The sequence below is a fragment of the Abrus precatorius genome, unplaced genomic scaffold, assembly GCF_003935025.1.
Source record: "Abrus precatorius isolate BTA unplaced genomic scaffold, Abrus_2018 Scaffold6, whole genome shotgun sequence".
NCBI classification, from domain to species: Eukaryota; Viridiplantae; Streptophyta; class Magnoliopsida; order Fabales; family Fabaceae; genus Abrus; species Abrus precatorius.
The window spans coordinates 8,346,933-8,356,666 of record NW_020874406.1 but is presented as its reverse complement, the minus strand read 5'-3'; the positions used below and the strand labels follow the sequence as shown (position 1 = coordinate 8,356,666).

The following is a 9,734-nucleotide window of genomic DNA, read 5'->3' as shown; positions in this document are numbered from 1 at the left end:
TCATGTTTTAAGTATTCTGATTCAATATTTCCTTCAATTGGATATAGAGAATTGATCAGATTTTGTGCCTTTAAGTCTTTATTTGGGCATTTATTAGCAAAATGGCCTTTTTTCCCCACAAATAAGACATCTAGTACTCTTATTTTTTTTCCTTTTTTTTTTTAAAAACTTCATTTTTTTCTTCTTTTTCCCAAAAAATATTTTTAGCTTCTTTTTCTTGAAGGAAAAGACACATTTCTTATCTTTACATCCAGTTTTTAGGTGAAATTCTTCTTGCAGACTTTTGAGAATTTTGATCTCCGGTTCATCATATCAGTGAAAAATAAGTGTTGTCTGCATAGTTTGTCGAGGACTTCTTCATTTGATGAATTTGACTTAGACTCATATCAGTTAAATCTCTTCCTTGAGAGACTATCATTTTATGAATTTTTGACTGCAACTCTTGTGGAAGTGAGGCAACATAAGTGTTCTTAAGTCTAGTATCATTGTATCGATTAAGTAGGTAAAAGCTTTCTACCATCCTTTTATGGTGTTTATTTAGATGACTTTTTTTTAGAGAACATTTCATTTCAAAGTAATTTTACCTTACTTTTTTTTATCTTAGAGATCCATATCTCTCACAAATTCTTGGTAAATAGCTCCAAGGACTGAACATGTGTCAAGGAGTTGGTGAAATTGATCTTACTTTACTCTTTCAAGATTGTGGTACCATTCTTTTAGAGTTCCTGTCATTTTGCAACAAAACTCTTCAACCACTTTATAAGGATCTACATCTGTTCTCATGAATTTGATGTCTAGCCAGGCTCCAAATCAAGTAATATTTTTCTCCAGTATTGAAAGGAAACATCATCAAGAATGAAATAGGGACCTCAATTGAGTTTGTTTCCTTTCTTTCCTCTTTTTTCTTCTTCTTCATCTTCTTTTGGAGAATCATAGAATGAGCCTCTAGGGTTACTAGATTCCATAGTATTAGTCATCATGATTCCAGTAATATCAGTAAGATTTTGCTCTAATGTTTCAGTAGAGATTATTTCTAGTGAATCTTCAGAAAGATTTGAATCACTTTGCGAATCAAAGTTAAGATTGGCTAGATCATTTGTAAGGATTTCTTTTTTAGAAGTATCAGAAGATTCTTCTAATGAGATTGAATACTCATTTTTTTGAGGTTGAAGAATGTTCTGACTCACTTGTGTAGTCATCTTTTCTTATAGAAAGAGAACCTTGGAAAGACATTTTTTCTTCACTAGGTTTTGACAACCTTTTTGGAGGTGGAAATGAATCATCTGAAGATGAACTCAAATTTGTTGTCTTGGCAACAGTATCAGAAGAAGAGATACTCATCTTTCCTTTTCCTTTTGAACTTTTGGGAATAGACACTGGTTTAGGTCTATATGCTGAAAGGAGAGAGAAAGAAGGAGCAGTAAATTTTCTCTGGAATAAAAGAAAGATGGATTAAAAGGAGATAAGTAGCTAGGAGGTACCAGTGGTGGTACTAGAAAAGGATTTAACTCATATTCTCAATGTTACTGTTTAGCAGAGATGAGTTGATCTATTTCTTGGAAATGCTCTTTTAATTTTCTAATCACCTTGTCTCTTTTGTAGTATTCTCCAGTTAAGAAAGCTCTTTCTTCTGTTAACTTTGAAAGTTCTAGTTCAAGCTTAGCTATTTGCTTCTGAGATTCTTTATAGTACTTTTCAAGCTTTTCAAATAACCACTAGAGTCTCTCATCAGATTGATTGACAGAATCAATAATTTGATCAATCTTTCTGTATATCTTCTTTAGCAAATTATTCTGGGCTAGAGAGTTCTTAATCTGCCAGTTGAGAACTTCCTATGCTTGTGATGAGGATTTAAGCTTTTATCTGGTTGGACTTCTGATAGAATCACCAAAGGTTTAGTATTGGCTTTAGTGACAGGATTTGTTTTGTAGCACCTTAAATTTAACTTCAATTAAATAATAATTTCGCAAATCGGATAACCAAATTTTCATAAAAGATTTTGAAATAAGTGAAGGGTTATAAGTTAATATCAAATCACTGCTATAAGACTAGTTCAATTACAACGTTTTCAAAATAAATTCTAAGTCCTATAGCAGTCCATCCGTCCTTTCACTAAGCTCGGTGCTGATCGTCTTGATTACTTGAAAAATGAATGTAAGGGTGAGTAATCTACACTACCCAAAAACACACAATAAACGTAGAGTCTCACCTCTAGAACATTCCAATACATTAAACAAACACAATCACCAGCAGCATTTCACATCTATAAGTATAATTCATAAACCCATGCATATGCACGCCAGTTACATTCACTGCAGCATTGTGATCACAGATTTACACCATGAATGGTCGCCAGTTACCCCCGCCTCACGGATACCACGTGGGCAGTCACGGGTCGCTCAACAAAGGTAATGGTCAGAGGTCTAGTCAGAAAGAGAGTGTGTGGCCCATGGTGCACCTGTTTCGCACTCCGGTGTCACTATCACTCCTTCTTCCTCAAGATATTTCTACCGTCCTCATCTCCCACACTCCAGTGTATCGCTGAACCATTCACAACACATTACAACAGTGCTAACACACTCATTCACACATATTTCATTCACGCATGCAATAATCATGCTTACACACGGCACACAGTCCACATTGCATTCAAATACACGGCACTAGGCCCACATTCATTTCACATTACACGGCACATAGCCAATATTCATCTATATTACACCATATTTACATATAATCCACATACATCAAGTTCGGGTCAACACACATGATGTTCACACATTACAGCACATGGCCCATATTACATTTCTCAATCAATTTTCTACCCACTAACTTAGCCACAACACAATATTCAGCAAAATAACAATAATTCATGCACAAAAGAGTAGGATAAAGCCCCATTTACCTTGAACTAACGTCTCACGTGCTAAATCTACCAAGAAATGCTCCCCCTCACGGATTTCATCCTAAACACATGGAGAAACTCCATGAGAACCCAGGGGAAACACGAAAACAGAGAAAGGGGATGAGAAACAGAACCCTAACCATTAAAAGTCACCTCCAAGCGTTTTCCACACAGATTTAACATTCAATCAAGCTACCGAACGGCTTTGGAAGCAATTAATCGATGCAATAGGGCTTTGGGAAATGAGAGGATTGTCACGACTCCCTTTTTATAAGAAATCGAGAACATTATTTCTACATTACATACTTATTTAAGATAAATAAATAACAGAAAATATAAGTATAAAATTCACTTCTCATTCAAAATAAAACAAAGTTTCTTACAACAAATATCCAATAAAACAACATAATATTACATTTAGTTCATAATATTCAAAATACCCAAAATTATACTACGTAGCTCCCTCTACATGAGGTCTCAAAATATAAGGATGAACTTATTGTCATCTGGATCCAGACAGCACAGCACAACAGCTCAGCATGACTTACCGTTACACGTCTATCCACCTAAACATGTAACTCGACTCTATAATGATGGAAAACATATATCTCAGCATGATGTACACCGCTAAAATTATTTTAACAGCTCAGCTAAGGCAAGTTTAAGATAGATCAACCAAAATCTCAGCATTTTAAATCAATTAACAGCAATTACAACTTAGAAAATAGCTTTTCTTCAATAGATCTAACAAAATCATATCAAAATATCTTGAAATATCATATTAAACCGTTCAAAACGTAGTTCATAGGTTAAAGTAAGCTCCCCTTACCTCAGAACGATGATTCACACTAGATCTACCGAATATTACTTGTTTTATAGCGAGTTTCACCGAAGATTTGGCTTTAGAACAGAGTTTCTCCTAAGAACACCATGAACTTCTATGAGAAAGAGAAGACGAAGAGAAACGAACGGTAAATCTAGCTTCAAACTTAAAAAAACTTACTTCAAATCCCTCTGAATAGACGTAAAATCTCAGATCTGACGAGAAATCTAAGTTTAGGAGGGTTTAATATGAGAGAAAATAGTGGTATATGGCCTTCAAACCTTTGAGAACCTTGGATATGAGTAAAGGAATGAAAATTTTGTGTGAAGCCCCTTTTTTATTGAAAATTTTTGAAATTTACTGTTCATCGCCGGAAACACTGTGCACGCGTATGTGACGTCATCCATGACGTTAGGATGATGTCACTGATGACGTCAGCGGTCACTGTACATACGCGATTTTTACTGTTCATACACGTTTTGTACTCGGTTTGCACTGTTCATAAGCGGTTTTACTGTTCATTTGACACTATTCATACGGTACTGTTCGCTTTTTTAAAAAAAAAAAAAAATTCCAAAATCCATCTAAATTTATTCCAATACCAAATAATCATTCAATTAACATTTAACAAATATAAAATTTTATAGATTACTTAATAATAAATCACAAGCCTGACAAGAATCGAAGGGAGAGGGAGAAATAACTCTCTCCAAATCCTAACATCTTTTAAATCCTTTTCTGGTCGCGATACTTTCGCTACAGTGAGATGTTCTCGCTGCAGCGACACGCCCTCTCGTTATAACGAAAAAATCAGATAAAACTGCACTCTGGTTTCTGTAGAATCTCGCTACAGCGAGGCCCTCTCGCTATAGCGAGACTGCACCCAGAAATACACCCCAAACTGTCGCTCTGTCACTACAGCGAGAAGGCGACAGTTCTGATCCTTTCTCCCAGGGCCCTCTCGCTACAACGTGAATCCTCTCGCTGCAGCGACAACAGCCCAGTATCACGCCCTGCACTTAGAAAAGGAAAATCTTCTTCATATTTAGAAAACATCATGCATAGAATAGGTTCTGGTGTATTATGAAGTTGAGAGGAAAAAAGAATTACAAAGGTTTGCATGTGGTATTCATGTGATTAGATCAAGATCACTTGGTGGTTCTAATAAAAGACCTTCTTTTAAAATTCGAAGACCTTCATGATAAATAGAAAGAGGTTCTTTTTTTTTGCTTGATACCTACCCAGGGAGAAAATCCCGTGTCTCTTTTCCTCAATTGAGGAGGTGGTTTACATGGTTTTTTCTTTTTCTTAAAACTTTCATCATCATCATTATCTTCATCTGATTCTTCATCAAACGTATTTCCAGAATGCATTTAACAGTAACAATCGGGATCACACATGGAAGGATCTACATCCCACATGAAATGGCCATCAAACGTATCAGAATAGATAGGAGAGCCATTTGGTTTAAAGCTATAAATGGGAATTTGATCTTCTTCTTCTGCAGGAATGATCATCATGGATTGAAAACAATGGGTAGACTTGTTGGGTTCTTCTTCTGGCTTTTTGAAAGTTGTTCGAACAGTATCATCAATAGATCTTCTAAAAATAACTTCAAAAGATTGGATTGGTCTGTTATTTTTATGAATCTTTTCATAGTTGGTAGTCCATTCCAACGGAACTAGTTTGAGAAGTTCTTTTTTTGAGATTTGTCTGCGTACTTGGACGATTAAGGGAACATCATCCTCATCCCGATTAGCTATGACAAAAAAGTGTCACTCGAAGTACCTAGTATAGGTAGGTTGTGTGCATGATTTTCAAGATGATAGATCATCTGATGGTGACGTGTAGTAGACAAGGCCTCTTCAACTTGCTCTGCTCCAGTAATTTGGATTTGTACTTTTAGCCTATTCAGAAGGGTTTTGTTTTTTAGGGCCACATTATAGTTGGAAAATATGGTTAAGACTACGCTTCCAGCATGAAGAATAGTAAAAAAAGTTGCAATCATAGCATTTTGATAGTAGAAATATGTGGTGTCAAGGAGAGCAATTTCGACAACAGAGATAGGCAAATTCTTTCTGCCATGTAAGGTTAGGATTAACCTTACAGCTCCAAAATGAAGAGTTGTATAACCTTCTGATCTCCAATGCTCAATGAAAGTTTTGGAAATCTCAAGATCAACAGATTCATAGAGTTTAGCTTCTTCTGGTACATAAGTGTAATCAATCAAATTCTCAATTTTCTTAGTTTCAATTCTGATACAGTTTTTTGGAAATGACATAAGAGAATTTAAAAAGATAGGGAAAGTTCAGTAGAAGTGGTTTGGGTGGTGTTTGAGGTAGTGTTCATGATGGTAAGAAATATCTTTATGCTTTTACTTTTGGTTTGTTTTATCTAAATAATTGTACTAAGGCTTGTACTATTTGCTTAAAGTGTCTTTAAAAAAGATATCAAAATCTTATAAGGTATAATCTAGCTGTAAAAAGTTTTGCTCTTCTTCCTCTCTAAATAGAGGAGAGCATTTGCGTATAAGGCAAAAAGTGATTAATAAAAATCTTTTTATTTATACAACACTGCGTGTTCTTTCTAAGTTTATTTCTTAAAGTTTTGTTAATAATGATTATTTTTTAGTCCTTGACGTTTCTTTAGATAAGGAGGGATAAGTGTGATAACCATTATTAATATTAAATACACTTTATTAAATACTTTAAATTATTGTAAAAATTAACATTTAATTATTTTTAGATATTAAATAATTTTTAACTTGTTTTTTTATACATATAAAAAATGGCTTAATTATTTTAATTTTTTTAAAATTAAAGAATTTACTTGTGTTTTGACACATATTTTTATTTTCTAAACTAGGCGAACTCACAAGCATAAAACTTTTTAATTCAAACCATAGGTAAATTAAGTAAACTGACCCATATTTATATCCTATTGATTTTAGTATTATGAGTTGTATCGTGCTCTTTGTAACTTTTTCTTTTGATAATTTCGATCCGAAGATATATAATCGTATTATTTTTCTATGTCAAATTATTATAATGCCATAACAAAAGAACTTATCATATTAACAAAAAAAAATAGTCTATATTTAATAAAATAAAACCATGATTTGTCACAGTAAGTAGAAAATGGAACATTGGAGCACGTGATAGGGATTGATACAAGTAGGTGAGGATAAAGTAGAATTCAAATTTGTTTCCTCATTTTGATACATACACGCAAATTAGCTTATTTAAATTTTAAATATAATTATGTTAAATATTCGAATAAATGTGAAATTTATTTTATTACTTATTGGATTTTTTTAATTTAATTTATAGATATTATAATGATATTGATAAGAGATATAAATAATGATACATGATATTATAGATGCTATCAACTTTCAGATTTAAATAATGAAAGTATTATATAATATTTATAAGCTTTTATCTCTATTAAAATGATTTCAAAATAATTAATTTGTTTAAAAATTTATAATATATCATTTAATATTTTTCCTTCTCTCTTTTTCTTTCCTCTTTTATCTTTTTTTTTTCAAACTTTCAAACAAAATCTTTAAAATATACACGACTTTAGAAGCAATGAATAAATAAAATAACGTCTAAAAATAACATATTAATATTAGTGAATATGATAAGTGAAGTATGTTATAAAAAAGAAAAATAGACTAATAGGTCCTAGGTTGCTTATATGGGTGCAAAAACGTGTGTGATATTGAGAGGAGCAAAGACAATAATAGAGAAACAGAAGCATGGAGGGAACCACTATTCCAGTGATTGATTTGGAGAAGATTTCAGAGGAAGGGGAATGCAAGAAGCTAAGAGAGGCATGTGAAAAATGGGGTTGTTTCAGGCTCATTAACCATTCTATTCCCCCAACCCTTATGGAAAACATAAAGGAGGTGGTTGGAGCTTTGCTTGAGCTTCCTATGGAGATTAAGAAGCGCAACACTGAAAGCATTGTTGGCAGTGGTTACATGGCACCAAGTGAAATCAACCCTCTCTATGAGGCCTTGGCCATCTATGACTTGTGTTCCTCTCAAGCCATGCACAATTTCTGTTCTCAACTTGAAGCCTCATCCCACCAAAGGTTTGTTTATGATTATGCACCAAACTTTGTCAAAGTTTGTCAAAGTTTATCAAAGTTTATTCCATCATTTCAACTTATTTTCTCTATTCAAATTAGAGTTTTAAACTCTAACTTAAATTGATAATTCTTACAACAATAAATAAATAAATTAGAATTTCCTATTATATCCTTTTCTGAGATTATTCAGTGCTTATTAATTGGTTAGATCTGTTTAACAATAATTACTTCGCAAAAGATCAAATAAAAGTTTAAAACTCGAAAACTAAAACTCAATTGGCATTTTTATATCCATGTGGTTGCCAGATCAGTAAAACTTGCCTTTTGACTTTGAGCACTTTAACATGATGTAACGATTTATAGAAGAATATTATGCCCTAGATAGATAGAACTGTAATTAAAAATTTGCATGTGTAACCCATTCTGGCAAAACAATATAAGACAATATTTAAAAAAAAAATAAAATGGAGTAGATCAGTGACGATTGTCGGCAGTTATTATTGTGTATATAAAATTAAGGGTAGTTAATCTCAGTCTTTAAGTTTCAGTTTAAGTATTTTTATAAATAAAAAATTTTATAAAAAAAATAGAGTTATTATATTGAAATTTTAAAAATATAATAAATATTTTTTAATAAAATTTTATTATTATTATCTGTTTATTCTCAGCTAAGGTTAATAATATCTTAAAATTAAATAAGTTGTATTTTATTTATAAATAACCCCGTGTAAAACATGGGTAAATAGTATTAACTAGTTTGGATTGTGTACCCAAAAACAGACATGTTCATTTATTGGCTTGTGATTGAGTTGTCAGGGAAATACTGGAGGCTTACGGGCAAGCAATTCATGGCTTGGCTGTAGAATTAGGAAAAAAGGTGGCTGAATCTGTGGGTGTAATGGATCCTCTGGAGTTCAAATACACACAGATTCAGGCTTCCTAACCATTCTTCAAGATGACGAAAATGTTGGTGGTCTTGAAGTCATGCACATTTCTGGCTCATTTGTGCCAGTCCCTCCATTAGCTGGCTCCCTCCTTGTCAATCTTGGCGAAGTTGGCCATGTAAGTGTGTAACAGTAAGTTATCACCTTCATTCTAACTTATACTAAACTCTATTACAAACCTACTTCTAAAAAATAATATTCGAAACGGGTAAAGTGTTATTTTTTGTGGGCTTTCAAAGGCTTGATTGAATTAAGCTAAAAGAGTCCAAATTTACTCAAAGTTTAAAGAACAGATCTTAGGCGAGTTGGGTCAGCCCATTTTTCTGCTATGATGATGTAGTTAAACGTACTACTTGTGTTATATGCAAATTCTGAGCATAATATATAAATGTATTAAGGTATGGAGCAATGGAAGGTTTCGCAACGTGGAGCAACGAGTCCTATGCAAGGAAGCAAGCAAACGTCTATCAATTGCTACATTCATGTTAGGACCAAAGAAAAGAAATGTTGAGGCCCCAGCAGAATTGGTGGACCATCATCACCCACGTCTGTTTCAACCTTTTATTTATGAAGATTATAGGAAGGTCAGAATCTCCAACAAGATGCACACTGGTGGAGCCTTGAAATATTTCACTTTGCCTGGTGATGGGAACCAAAGTGTTAATAATTAACTTCGAGGGACTTGTGACGGGGAATGAATAAATGGGTAATGAAAATGAAATTGCATGAATAAAGCCTACAATATTAGCTCCATGATAGTATTGTATTTATACATGGAGCTTATTCATGGATCTTGATTCCTCTCTACTTACTGAATGTACATCATGCAAAAAGATAACATGCATGAAGGCATTTCAATTTGTTGGTTCAGTGTGTGCATGGGTGAGATATTTTAAGTGAGTAATTCATTTTTCTAAAAGAATTTATAATTTTATGTATTAAAATTTATTGCTTGAATATTTAA

At 33.1% G+C, this 9,734-nt stretch overlaps 1 pseudogene; it reads left to right on the top strand.

Moving 5' to 3' along the window:
* The first annotated feature begins 7,491 nt into the window (after positions 1 to 7,491).
* On the top strand, positions 7,492 to 9,441 carry LOC113870103 (annotated as a pseudogene).
* The last annotated feature ends 293 nt before the right edge of the window (positions 9,442 to 9,734 follow it).